This window comes from Pristiophorus japonicus, chromosome 5, assembly GCF_044704955.1.
Source record: "Pristiophorus japonicus isolate sPriJap1 chromosome 5, sPriJap1.hap1, whole genome shotgun sequence".
Taxonomy (NCBI): domain Eukaryota; kingdom Metazoa; phylum Chordata; class Chondrichthyes; family Pristiophoridae; genus Pristiophorus; species Pristiophorus japonicus.
In genome coordinates, this window is record NC_091981.1 from 17,898,088 (window position 1) to 17,912,007 (window position 13,920).

The window sequence follows — 13,920 nt, forward strand, 5'->3', positions numbered from 1 at the left end:
AGTTGAGGTGGAAGATCAGCCATGATCTTATTGAATGGCGGAGCAGGCTCGTGGGGACATATGGCCTACTCCTGCTCCTAATTCTTATGTTCTTATGTGTGGATTGCCAAATTCTGTTGTGCTAAAATTTGAATTTCCGTCAATAAATGGATCTCTCTGGGATTTACGCCAAATATAAAATGTTTTTTCCTCCCCCACCCTCCGTGCCAACATTTTTCTGTTTAGTTTACATGAGGATCCTGTGATCAGTGTCCTAGATGAGATACCCAGACTTTGATCTCCAGCAAAGAGGATTAACCCAAGTCTCTTGCACTTAACATAGAAACATAGAAACATAGAAAATAGGTGCAGGAGCAGGCCATTCAGCCCTTCTAGCCTGCACCGCCATTCAACGAGTTCATGGCTGAACATGAAACTTCAGTACCCACTTCCTGCTTTCACGCCATACCCCTTGATCCCCCGAGTAGTAAGGACTTCATCTAACTCCCTTTTGAATATATTTAGTGAATTGGCCTCAACTACTTCCTGTGGTAGAGAATTCCACAGGTTCACCACTCTCTGGGTGAAGAAGTTTCTCCTCATCTCGGTCCTAAATGGCTTACCCCTTATCCTTAGACTGTGACCCCTGGTTCTGGACTTCCCCAACATTGGGAACATTCTTCCTGCATCCAACCTGTCCAAACCCGTCAGAATTTTAAACGTTTCTATGAGGTCCCCTCTCACTCTTCTGAACTCCAGTGAATACAAGCCCAGTTGATTCAGTCTTTCTTGATAGGTCAGTCCCACCATCCCGGGAATCAGTCTGGTGAATCTTCGCTGTACTCCCTCAACAGCAAGTATGTCCTTCCTCAAGTTAGGAGACCAAAACTGTACACAATACTCCAGGTGTGGCCTCACCAAGGCCCTGTACAACTGTAGCAACACCTCCCTGCCCCTGTACTCAAATCCCCTCGCTATGAAGGCCAACATGCCATTTGCTTTCTTAACCGCCTGCTGTACCTGCATGCCAACCTTCAATGACTGATGTACCATGACACCCAGGTCTCGTTGCACCTTCCCTTTTCCTAATCTGTCACCATTCAGATAATAGTCTGTCTCTCTGTTTTTACCACCAAAGTGGATAACCTCACATTTATCCACATTATACTTCATCTGCCACGCATTTGCCCACTCACCTAACCTATCCAAGTCACTCTGTAGCCTCATAGCATCCTCCTCGCAGCTCACACTGCCACCCAACTTAGTGTCATCCGCAAATTTGGAGATACTACATTTAATCCCTTCGTCTAAATCATTAATGTATAATGTAAACAGCTGGGGCCCCAGCACAGAACCCTGCGGTACCCCACTAGTCACTGCCTGCCATTCCGAAAAGTACCCATTTACTCCTACTCTTTGCTTCCTGTCTGACAACCAGTTCTCAATCCACGTCAGCACACTACCCCCAATCCCATGTGCTTTAACTTTGCACATTAATCTCCTGTGTGGGACCTTGTCGAAAGCCTTCTGAAAGTCCAAATATACCACATCAACTGGTACTCCTTTGTCCACTTTATTGGAAACATCCTCAAAAAATTCCAGAAGATTTGTCAAGCATGATCTCCCTTTTACAAATCCATGCTGACTTGGACCTATCATGTCACCATTTTCCAAATGCGCTGCTATGACATCCTTAATAATTGATTCCATCATTTTACCCACTACTGAGGTCAGGCTGACCGGTCTATAATTCCCTGCTTTCTCTCTCCCTCCTTTTTTAAAAAGTGGGGTTACATTGGCTACCCTCCACTCGATAGGAACTGATCCAGAGTCAATGGAATGTTGGAAAATGACTGTCAATGCATCCGCTATTTCCAAGGCCACCTCCTTAAGTACTCTGGGATGCAGTCCATCAGGCCCTGGGGATTTATCGGCCTTTAATCCCATCAATTTCCCCAACACAATTTCCCGACTAATAAAGATTTCCCTCAGTTCCTCCTCCTTAATAGACCCTCTGACCACTTTTATATCCGGAAGGTTGTTTGTGTCCTCCTTAGTGAATACTGAACCAAAGTACTTGTTCAATTGGTCTGCCATTTCTTTGTTCCCCGTTATGACTTCCCCTGATTCTGACTGCAGGGGACCTACGTTTGTCTTTACTAACCTCTTTCTCTTTACATACCTATAGAAACTTTTGCAATCCGCCTTAATGTTCCCTGCAAGCTTCTTCTCGTACTCCATTTTCCCTACCCTAATCAAACCCTTTGTCCTCCTCTGCTGAGTTCTAAATTTCTCCCAGTCCCCAGGTTCGCTGCTATTTCTGGCCAATTTGTATGCCACTTCCTTGGCTTTAATACTATCCCTGATTTCCCTAGATAGCCACGGTTGAGCCACCTTCCCTTTTTTATTTTTACGCCAGACAGGAATGTACAATTGTTGTAATTCATCCATGCGTTCTCTAAATGTCTGCCATTGCCCATCCACAGTCAACCCCTTAAGTATCATTAGCTAATCTATCTTAGCCAATTCATGCCTCATACCTTCAAAGTTACCCTTCTTTAAGTTCTGGACCATGGTCTCTGAATTAACTGTTTCATTCTCCATCCTAATGCAGAATTCCACCATATTATGGTCACTCTTCCCCAAGGGGCTTCGCACAATGAGATTGCTAATTAATCCTCTCTCATTACACAACACCCAGTCTAAGATGGCCTCCCCCCTAGTTGGTTCCTCGACATATTGGTCTAGAAAACCATCCCTTATGCATTCCAGGAAATCCTCCTCCACCGTATTGCTTCCAGTTTGGCTAGCCCAATCTATGTGCATATTAAAGTCACCCATTATAACTGCTGCACCTTTATTGCATGCACTCCTAATTTCCTGTTTGATGCCCTCCCCAACATCACTACTACTGTTTGGAGGTCTGTACACAACTCCCACTAACGATTTTTGCCCTTTAGTGTTCTGCAGCTCTACCCATATAGATTCCACATCATCCAAGCTAATGTCTTTCCTAACTATTGCATTAATCTCCTCTTTAACCAGCAATGCTACCCCACCTCCTTTTCCTTTTATTCTATCCTTCCTGAATGTTGAATACCCCTGGATGTTGAGTTCCCAGCCCTGATCATCCTGGAGCCACGTCTCCGTAATCCCAATCACATCATATTTGTTAACATCAATTTGCACAATTAATTCATCCACCTTATTGCGGATACTCCTTGCATTAAGACACAAAGCCTTCAGGCTTGTTTTTTTAACACCCTTTGTCCTTTTAGAATTTTGCTGTACAGTGGCCCTTTTTGTTCTTTGCCTTGGGTTTCTCTGCCCTCCACTTTTCCTCATCTCCTTTCTGTCTTTTGCTTTTGCCTCCTTTTTGTCTCCCTCTGTCTCCCTGTATAGGTTCCCATCCCCCTGCAATATTAGTTTAACTCCTCCCCAACAGCACTAGCAAACACTCCCCCTAGGACATTGGTTCCGGACCTGCCCAGGTGCAGACCGTCCGGTTTGTACTGGTCCCACCTCCCCCAGAACCGGTTCCAATGCCCCAAGAATTTGAATCCCTCCCTGCTGCACCACTGCTCAAGCCATGTATTCATCTGCGCTATCCTGCGATTCCTACTCTGACTAGCACGTGGCACTGGTAGCAATCCCGAGATTACTACTTTTGAGGTCCTACTTTTTAATTTAGCTCCTAGCTCCTTAAATTCTTTTCGTAGGACCTCATCCCTTTTTTTACCTATGTCGTTGGTACCAATGTGCACCACGACAACTGGCTGTTCTCCCTCCCATTTCAGAATGTCCTGCACCCGCTCCGAGACATCCTTGACCCTTGCACCAGGGAGGCAACATACCATCCTGGAGTCTCGGTTGTGTCCGCAGAAACGCCTATCTATTCCCCTCACCATCGAATCCCCTATCACTATCGCTCTCCCACTCTTTTTCCTGCCCTCCTTTGCAGCAGAGCCACCTACGGTGCCATGAACTTGGCTGCTGCTGCCCTCCCCTGATGAGTCATCCTCCCCAACAGTACTCAAAGCAGTGCATCTGTTTTGCAGGGGGATGACCACAGGGGACTCCTGCACTATCTTTCTTGCACTGCTCTTCCTGTTGGTCTTCCATTCCCTATCTGGCTGTGGACCCTTCTCCTGCGGTAAGACCAACTCACTACACGTGATACTCACGTCATTCTCAGCATCGTGGATGCTCCAGAGTGAATCCACCTTCAGCTCCAATTCCGCAACGCGGACCGTCAAGAGCTCGAGGCGGATACACTTCCCACACACGTAGTTGTCAGGGACACCGGAAGTGTCCCCGAGTTCCCACATGGTACAGGAGGAGCATATCACATGACCGAGCTACAGTAACAACACTAGAACGACAATGGCCCAGAAATTCCTCTTGAGGTCTTCCCGCGCCGGAGAATTTTTACGAAAGTATCTGGTGGTCTCGGAGGCGCACCTGGATTGTGGTGGGGAGGCCTTCTCTTCCCACGCTGCGAAGCGCACTCCCGTCCCACGCAGAAGATGCCATCACGTGTGACTGCTCAGCCAATCAGGTAAGTATTTCACAGGTTCCCGTTAATAGCACTGAGACGCGCATATCTACGTGTTCTCAGTGCTATTAATGGGAACAAAACCAAACACACAAAATAATAAAAGATAAAAAACAGACCATAGATATTTAAAATGAATTGAAATTGAAATGTCATAAAAATAAAATATTTTCCCGATTTTTTAAAAAGTTTTTTTAATTATGGTTAAAAATAAACTTATCATAGTGGGTAGGGTTTTTAATAAAATATGTGTTTATAATTTAATTTTATTGTGTTTTTGTATGTTTTAAAACACTTGCGCCTGTAAAAGTAGGTTATGCGCCTGCTTTTATCAGGCGCAAGACTTTTGAGGACATTTGCTGGGCAAGACATGCGTAATTCCCGCAATCTTGCCCAAGAAATGTCCTCGCTCCTGAGAGCTGGAACTTGACAGATTGGAAAAGCTGGTTTTCAGCTCTTGCGTATTGTGCGCTGAAAACAGGCTTTTCCGATGCCTTCCCAGGTCCGTAGAAACTCTGTAGGAGGCCCGGGACGTCGGAATTGTCTTTGGAGTGGGACTACTGTTCTATATGCTGACTATAGATATCCTCTCAATGTAGTCACTGTATATTTGCATAAGATGGAGACTTGTTTACCTGATGTACTGTCAATAAGGTTTACACTGTGTATATACATGCTGACACCACTAGATGGTGCAACTGGTGGAGACTGGGGTTTCCTGCCCTCGTGGCAGGGGCTGTATAAAAGGATAGCCACCATGCGGCTGCCTCTGGAGTTACGAATAAAGGACCAAGGTCACTACAGTTTGAGTACAACACATTGCCTCGTGGAGTCATTCATAAGTACATCACAGACATAACAACTATGAACCCACAATCTTCTGTCTCGGGAGCGAGAGTGCCACCCACTGAGCCACGGCTGTCACTTCCATGAGACAGCTCTTTGTTTAATCCTCAATTCGTTTGAAAACAGATTGAATCATGCATTGTCTGTTTTACAAGCATAGATAACATGAAAACATTATGCAGGATGGTTTCCATGGATTGTCAATTTAATAATAGTTTAGAAGATACTTAAAATATGGGTTTGTTCTAATCATTTTCTAAGTATTGGCTTCTTAAAATGCAACTAAGCTTGTCTAACCTTCATCATTTGAAATGATGCTCGCAATTGTTCTCAATGCTTACATCGATAAATTCCAAAAGAGCAACCTTAGTTGTGAAGATGAGGGGTTGACAGTTCCGCTGTGCAAAGCAATGAATCACTGGGAGCTTTGATGTGTGTGGTTTGAGACAGAACAATGCATTGCTTTCAGTGGAGCTGTGCCTTGTGTTCCTGTGAGCTACCCGTGGAATGTTACCAGTCTCCCATCTCCTAACTACTAACTCAGCACCACAGCCTTCGTGATGCATGCTCATACTATGAGCTTGTAGTGATTGTTGAAACAGAAGAAACAATAAGAATTAGGAGCAGGAATTGGCCATTTGGTACCTCGAGCCTGCTCCGCCATTCAATAACATCACGACGGTTCTGATCTTGGCCTCAACTCCACTTCCCCGCCTGTTCCCCAACAGCTGCTATGGATTTGAACGAAACAATCATTAAATTTAAATAAAAGAGTTCTACCATGTGGTTGTGTCTATAAAACAGATTATCTGGTCATCATCACATTGTTTTTTGTAGGAGCTTGTTGTGCGCTGCTTCTTACGGGGAGTGGAAGGAGCAGCAGGGAAACCTAGGTCCAGGTCGGTGATTGGAGCGTGGGTAGATACAGCAGGAGCGGCGAGGCTGGAGCGAAGGAGCGGCGAGAGATTGTAGAGGGACATGATCGGGGCCCAGAAGAGCCGAGGGCCCAGGGGCAGCACGGGGCCAGCCCACACTGCGCTATGTGTGTGCACTAGTTCCGTGCAGCAGAGCAGGTCTCCAGTCATCTTGGATAACTCTTGCCACTGGACCAAGACCTAGCTCTGTCAAACCCGTGTGGTGGCTGGTGTGCAACGGCCACCACACTTTAAAAAAATCCACGCACTGCCATCTTCCATCCTTCAAGATTTAGTTCGGACCTGGAATTTTAGGTCAATTATTGAAACACCTGTGAACTTTTTGATGTGGAAGCAAGTCATCCTCGATTCGAGGGACTGCCTATGATGATGTATCTATAGCTAGACTAGTTATTAAACTGTTAAATCTTTAACTTCTTCCAGTCCTGATGAAGAGTTAACCTTTCCCGTTGTTGTCCCATCGGGTTTTGGGCAGTAAGATAAGAAGAAAAAGAGCGGTCTTGGTGGACAAAAGAAAAGAGGCACACTAGATATTGAGTAACTGTTTGTAGGGAGTTATTGGTTTCTAGTCAAGGTCCATGATCAGGTGTTTGCAAAAAAACTATTTTAATTCTAGTAATCTCATAGTGATTCTGCCTTATTCAAGCCTGATTATTTAATCTATTGAATTTCATTCATGTAATCTAACTACTTAACATATCACTAAAATAGCTGGGTATGAGTTCAGAACGATCTCATAAGCTGTACCTTGACTCAAGGCAACGGGTTTCCAGCCTATATCACCTGTTTCTCGAGTTGACAATTGCTACGTGTTTGGCGGGGGGGTGGGGGGGAGTTAATCAGATATTTTACCCCCTCCGACCGCTCCTAATGCTACCTGAAAAGCGCAGTATGCCGTTATCTGCCCAGTGCCTAAATAACTTGTAGCCAAGCCAAAGGTCAAACAGAAAATCTTCATCGCTATGTTTCAGCTGCCGGTTATATCACTTGCCATAAAAACATAAGAACACAAGAAATAGGAGCAGGAGTAGGCCATTAGACACCTCGAGCCTGCTCCGCCATTCAATAAGATCATGGGTGATCTGATCTTGGGCTCAGTTCCACTTCCCTGAATATATTCAATGACCCAGCCTCCTCAGGGGCAGAGAATTCCAATGATTCACAACCTCTGAGAGAAGAAATTCCTCCTCATTTCCGTTTTAAATGGACAATCCCTTATTCTGAAATGATGCCTCCAAGTTCTAGATTCCCCCATGAGGGGAAACAACCTCTCTGCATCTACCCTGTCAAGCCCCCTCACAATCGTCTCAATAAGATCACCTCTCATTCTTCTAAACTCCAATGAGTATAGGCCCAACCTGCTCAACCTTTCTTCAGAAGTCAACCCCCTCATCTCAGGAATTAACCGAGTGAACCTTCTCTGAACAGCCTCCAATGCAAGTATATTCCACCTTAAATACGGAGACCAAAACTGCACACAGTACTCCAGGTGTGGCCTCACCAATACCCTGTACAGTTGCAGCAGGACTTCTCTGCTTTTATACTCTATCCCCCTTGCAATAAAGGCCAACATTCCATTTGTCTTCCTGATTACTTGCTGTACCTGCATGCTAACTTTTTGTGTTTCATGCACAAGGACCCCCAGGTCCTCTGCAGCACTTAGTAGTCTCTCTCCATTGAAATAATATTTTTTTTAATTCTTTCTATCAAAGTGGATAAGCTCACATTTTCCCGCATTATACTCCATTTGCCAAATTTTTGCTCAGTAGCTTTCCGGCAAGCTACGGATACCAAGCAGGCTTCCCGAGGTAGCTGGTCGATTGGAAGAGACCCAATTTGGTCTGGCTGCCTTGACGACCGAGGCCCTGAGATAAGTCCTAGGGTGGGGTGGGGGAACAGGAAGGGGTGAGTGCAGGTCGGCTGCAGTCCACAAGAGTGCTATGGAGCAGGGCAGGTACATCCCTGTTCTCCCAATTCCACATGAAAGTAAGCTTAAAAGAGAATACGTAGCTTTTTGGTATCTGCCTTTAAGGTGTCCCTTTATGGAACATGGTTAGGCTCCTGAAGAACCCCAACACGTGAGTGGAGCATGCCCAGTACATGATCACTGCTTGTTCCACTGAGAAAGAAAGAGAGACTTGGATTTATATAGCACCTTTCACAACCGCCGGATGTCTCAAAGCACTTTACAGCCAATTAAATACTTTTGGAGTGTAATCCCTGTTGTAATGTGAGAAACACAGCAGCCAATTTGCGCACAGCAAACTCCCACAATCAGCAATGTGATAATGTCCAGATAAAATGTTTCTGTTATGTTGATTGAGGGATAAATGCTGACCAGGATACCGGGGATAAAACCCTCTGCTCTTCTTTGAAATAAGACCATGGGATTTTTTTACATCCACCTGAAATGGTAGACCAGGCCTCAGTTTAACGCCTCATTCCAAAAACAGCACCTCTGACAGTCCAGCACTGCACTGGAGTGTCAGCCTGGATTTATTGTACTCAAGTCCCTGGAGTGGGACTTGAACCCACAACCTTCTGACTCAGAGGAAAGAGTGCTGCCTACTGTACCACCGCTCACACTAAGTCCTCAGGCATATTCGGCTGAGATCCTGAACAGGCAATTGGGCCCTGTATGATCATCTGAAAGAGGCCCAACACCTGTTTTAGGCCAAATATGGTGGGACAATTATTTCAGGGAACCTGGTAGTGCGGAAGACAGCACCGGGAAATTGGGGCTTTCCGCCCCCATTCTGCGCCTGATGTACAGGTCCAATTATCTTCCCAAACTATCATAAAGACTTAACTATTTTTTCTTGGCATGAAAGAAAATAACAAACAGTCTTGTCTGCTGAGCGAAATGTGAATCAAATCTCGCAGTAGGTCCTTAAATATAAACCTTATATAGTGGTTCACCATTGACCTTCCACGGAGCATCGTTGACGATCTCTCACTCTCTGATGGCTCCAAAGAGAACATTCATTTGGAACTAGACTGGCTGAGATTTAGGGATGAATTTTCTCCTCCAAGACACGTAGAGTTAACTGTACAACAATCCAGTGTTAGGAAAGGATTGATATTTTGATCATAGCTCCTCTAAATATCTTCCCTTACTTCGTTAATGTAATGTTTAGAAAGGAAATGTCTCATTGAGGATTAATAGTTGCTGAATACTGAACTTTGATGTTCTTTTGAAATCGGAAGCAATTAATTATTTATTGCCATGCTTGGAGTGGAGAAACATCGCAGCTTCCAGTAATCTTTAATTCGCTTGACATTCAAAGCAAGTGAGTATGCAGAATGGATAATGAAAGAATTCTCAAATGTACAAGAATGAACATCAACACAAGACTGCAACAGCAACATGAAGATTATATGTCCCAAGATTCCTCTGGCGTTTCTGTTGGCCTGCCACCATTTCCAAGAGTTCACTGCTCACCTTGTCAGGGGTGCAACCTCCACCTGCCCTCCACAAGACAAATAGCAGCAAGTTGGGCGTGGCTGTGGCAACAAGAGGCTGGGTATTCTGTGGCGGGTGTCTCACCTCCTGACTCCCCAAAACCTTTCCACCATCTCCAAGGCACAAGTCAGGAGTGTGATGGAATACTCTCCACTTGCCTGGATGAGTGCAGCTCCAACAACACTCAAGAAGCTCGACACCATCCAAGACAAAGCAGACCGCTTGATCGGCACCCCATCCACCACCTTAAACATTCACTCCCTCCACCACCGGCGCACCGTGGCTGCAGTTTGTACCATCTACAAGATGCACTGCAGCAACTCGCCAAGGCGTCTTCGGCAGCACATCCCAAACCCGCGACCTCTACTACCTAGAAGGCGCATGGGAACACCACCACCTCCACGTTCCCCTCCAAGTCACACACCATCCTGACTTGGAAATATATCGCCGTTCCTTCATCAAAGCTGGATCAAAATCCTGGAACTCCCTCCCTAACAGCACTGTGGGAGTACCTTCAACACACGGGACTGCAGCGGTTCAAGAAGGCGGCTCACCACCACCTTCTCAAAGGCAATTATGGATGGGCAATAAATGCCGGCCTTGCCAGCGACGTCCACATCCCATGAACAATTTTTTTTTAAATCAGGAGGCAAAATACTGCTGTCAAATCACAGGATTTGGCTACAGGACCCAACACTCCACTGGCAAAAAACAAAGGGCTGGCTTTCTGGTTCTGCTCATTTCAGGCAGTAATGGCGGCGGGGCGGTAAAGTTTGTGCCCGGGAACAGTTTGTGCCTCAGTCAGCAAAATTCATCAGCTGGGCCCTAAGTGTGGGACGGAGCACTAAGGGAGGAGTTACACACCTCTCTCAGGGCGCTAGGCCGGCTGAGTAAGCGAGAATCCCAAGCTAAACAGCCGGCCTCGGAGCGCTCTAAGAGAGGCCTCGGAGGGAAAAAAGCAAACCTGGAACAAAAAAACATCAAAAACATTCCCAATAAATAGCTCATGCCTCCGCAACATAAATTGCAATAAAAAAACCATCACCCTTACCTGAGGTCGACGTTACTTATCTCGCTGCAGCTGCGACAGCTCGGACTGCCCGCTTTCACAGGCGGTCCCAGCAGGGGGCGCTCTACGGAGCGCGACGGATCGGGCGGCAGCCAAAAATAAAGCCGGTGTCGCAACCAGGGGTATTGCACACTGGCTTGCCCCTTCCGGGCGGTAATGCTCCGTGCCCCAGCGAAACCGGCCCCAAATGTTTCACTTTGTGTTAAATTTGGACAGTTCAGAAGGCATGGCACTTTTAATTACCCACAATTCCTTGCAAAGGCCACAGCCTCTCACCAGACTTCCAGGCCTGCACTAACGCCCCCAGGTGGGAGTTACTTGGTAAGTTAGCGCTGGGCTAAAAATCGTTCGTCCCTATCAGCCTCCAACCCAAATTTTTCTCTGCTAGCGCTTTGTAATTTTCAGCGGCCGTTAAACCAAGTTGCCGGCAGCTCTCTTGGCAGCCACAGATTTTTCCCGCTTTATATTTAAAATCTCATAACATTTCACGCTTTCTGCACTTATTGACATTCTACTCTTGTGCTTTAGGATCTCGGGCGTCCCAGCTCCACATTGAAATCTCCTGACTTGCTCATAAGATTCATGCACATGACTGCAATCAATAATTAGTCAAGTAGCCCGGGTACGTTTGTCTGCAACACTTTCCTGTGGGAATAGCAATCCAGGAATGTCTGTCAGCCATGCTTGGACTGAAATGCAGAACTGCTTCCATCGACATGAATTGTTCTTCAGGAGTGCAAAGAGCTTTGCTGGTTAAAACCCCCCTCCGATAAGGATACAGTTCTGTTGTCTTATTCTTGGTTAACTAAAATGTGAATTGTGATATTTTAATGCAAACAGCCACATGCGTCAGAACAACACCTTCCCTGCATTAACGGTAGCGATGGGATCACATCGGATATACGGCGCAGAAACAGGCCATTCGGCCCAACCGTTCCATGCCGACGTTTTTGCTCCAATCGAGCCTCCTCCTGTCATTCCTCATCTAAATATATCAGCATAACCCTCTATTCCCTGCTCCCTCACATGCTTGTCTAGCCTCCCCGCAAATGCATCGATACTATTCGCTTCAACCACTCCCTGTGGTAGCGCGTTCCACACTCTCACCACCCTCTGGGTGAAGAAGATGCCTTTCATTTTAAATGTGAGAGATTATTAAAGGAAGGCAGGAGAATCGGGATTGAGGCTGGACCAATCCGCTCGGGATTCTGCCTCGCCAATGAAAGATAAGTTTCCAAAAATGTCTAGTTACAATAATCCCTTTGTGTGGAGCCAGCAGGAGTGGTCAGCACTCCCCCGACCTCGATATCGCCCCTTGGCCCAGTGGTCAGACCACTCCTCTGGACCCCACCAGGAGACTCCGGTCCTCTACTGCCTCGAGCTTCCCTCCCTCCCCACGCCCCCGATCGCCCCCTCCCTCCCCACGTCCCCGATCGCCCCCTCCCTCCCCACGCCCCCGATTGCCACCAGCTTCCCTCCCTCCCCACGATCCCGATCGCCCCCAGCCTGCCTCCCTCCCCATGCCCCCGATCGCCCCCTCCCTCCCCACGACCCCGATCGCCACCAGCCTCCCTCCCTCCCCACGCCCCCGATCGCTTCCTCCCTCCCCACGCCCCCAATCGCTCCCAGCCTCCCTCCCTCCCCACGACCCTGATCGCCCCCAGCCTCCCTCCCCACGACCCCAATCGACCCCAGCCTCCCTCCCTCCTCACGACCCTGATCGACCCCAGCCTCCCTCTCTCCCCACGACCCCAATCGACCCCAGCCACCCTCCCGCCCACGACCCCAATCGCTCCCAGCCTCCCTCTCTCTCCACGACCCCGATCGACCCCGGCCTCCCTCCCCGCGACCCCAATCGACCCCAGCCTCCTTCCCCACGACCCCAATGGACCCCAGCCTCCCTCCCCACGACCCCGATCGCCCCCAGCCTCCCTCCCCACGACCCTAATCGACCCCAGCCTCCCTTCCTCCCCACGACCCCGATCGCCCCCAGCCTCCTTCCCCACGACCCCGATCGCCCCCAGCCTCCCTCCCTCCCCACGCCCCCGATCGCCTCCTCCCTCCCTCCCTCCCCACGACCCCAATCGACCCCAGCCTCCCTCTCTCCCCACAACCCCGATCGCCCCCAGCCTCCCTCCCCTGATGGTCTCACCTGACGAATTGGAGAGAATGACCCACTGGCCTCAATAGCATTCCTGTTGGGACACGGAGTACGGTGATGCGGTCCTGGAGATGGAAGGGCCCGAGCCTCAGGCCGGCGAATCAGGGTGGACCTGCGACTCGACCAACCATGCCCACACTCACCTATCGCCCCGGGTTAAAATCAGAGCTCGTGCCTGGAGTTATAAACACAAAGGGCTGGATTTTCATTGTCCTTGTGCCGCTGTTGGCGTACTGGGTTGGTGGTAATGCGTATGCAAATGATTTCCGGCCGAGCGGCCAACTTCCAGCGCCCCGCCGATAAATTTGTTGCCAGTTTAGCCAGTGTGCAATGCCGCCCGGTTGCGACAATGTTGTGAAGTTTGTAGTGCCACCTAGTGGGACCGCCTGGGAAAGCGGGCGATCTGAGCTGTTCTGGCGGCAGTCAGGGAGGAGATGAATATCTGAGGTAAGTGTGATTTTTTATTTTTGAGATTTATCTTTATGTGGGGTGAGCAAGGAATTGGGAATATTTTTTGTGTTTTTTTGGCGATCTTATTTCTCCCAGAGATGCCTCTCTAGGGACGCTCCGAGGCCGGCTTTTCAGCAATGGATTTTCACTTGCTCAGCCGGCCTGGTGCCCTAAAAGAGGTGTGTAATGCCTCCCTTGGTGCTCCGCCCCATACTCAGGGCCCAGCTGGCGAATTTTGTGGTTGCAGATGCGAACCATTTCCCGGTGCAAAATTTAACACCCTGCCTGGGTTAACACCAAGCCTCCAAACGAAATGCCTGCCCCCTATCCCCTTTTATCTGGCTGCAACCTTCTACATCTGGCTCCAGAACTGCATGAACCATCCTCCCAAAATCAACAGGACAATGAAGAGCCTTCAAACTGGTTGGCATGCAGGTACAACAGGCGATGAAGAAGGCAAAT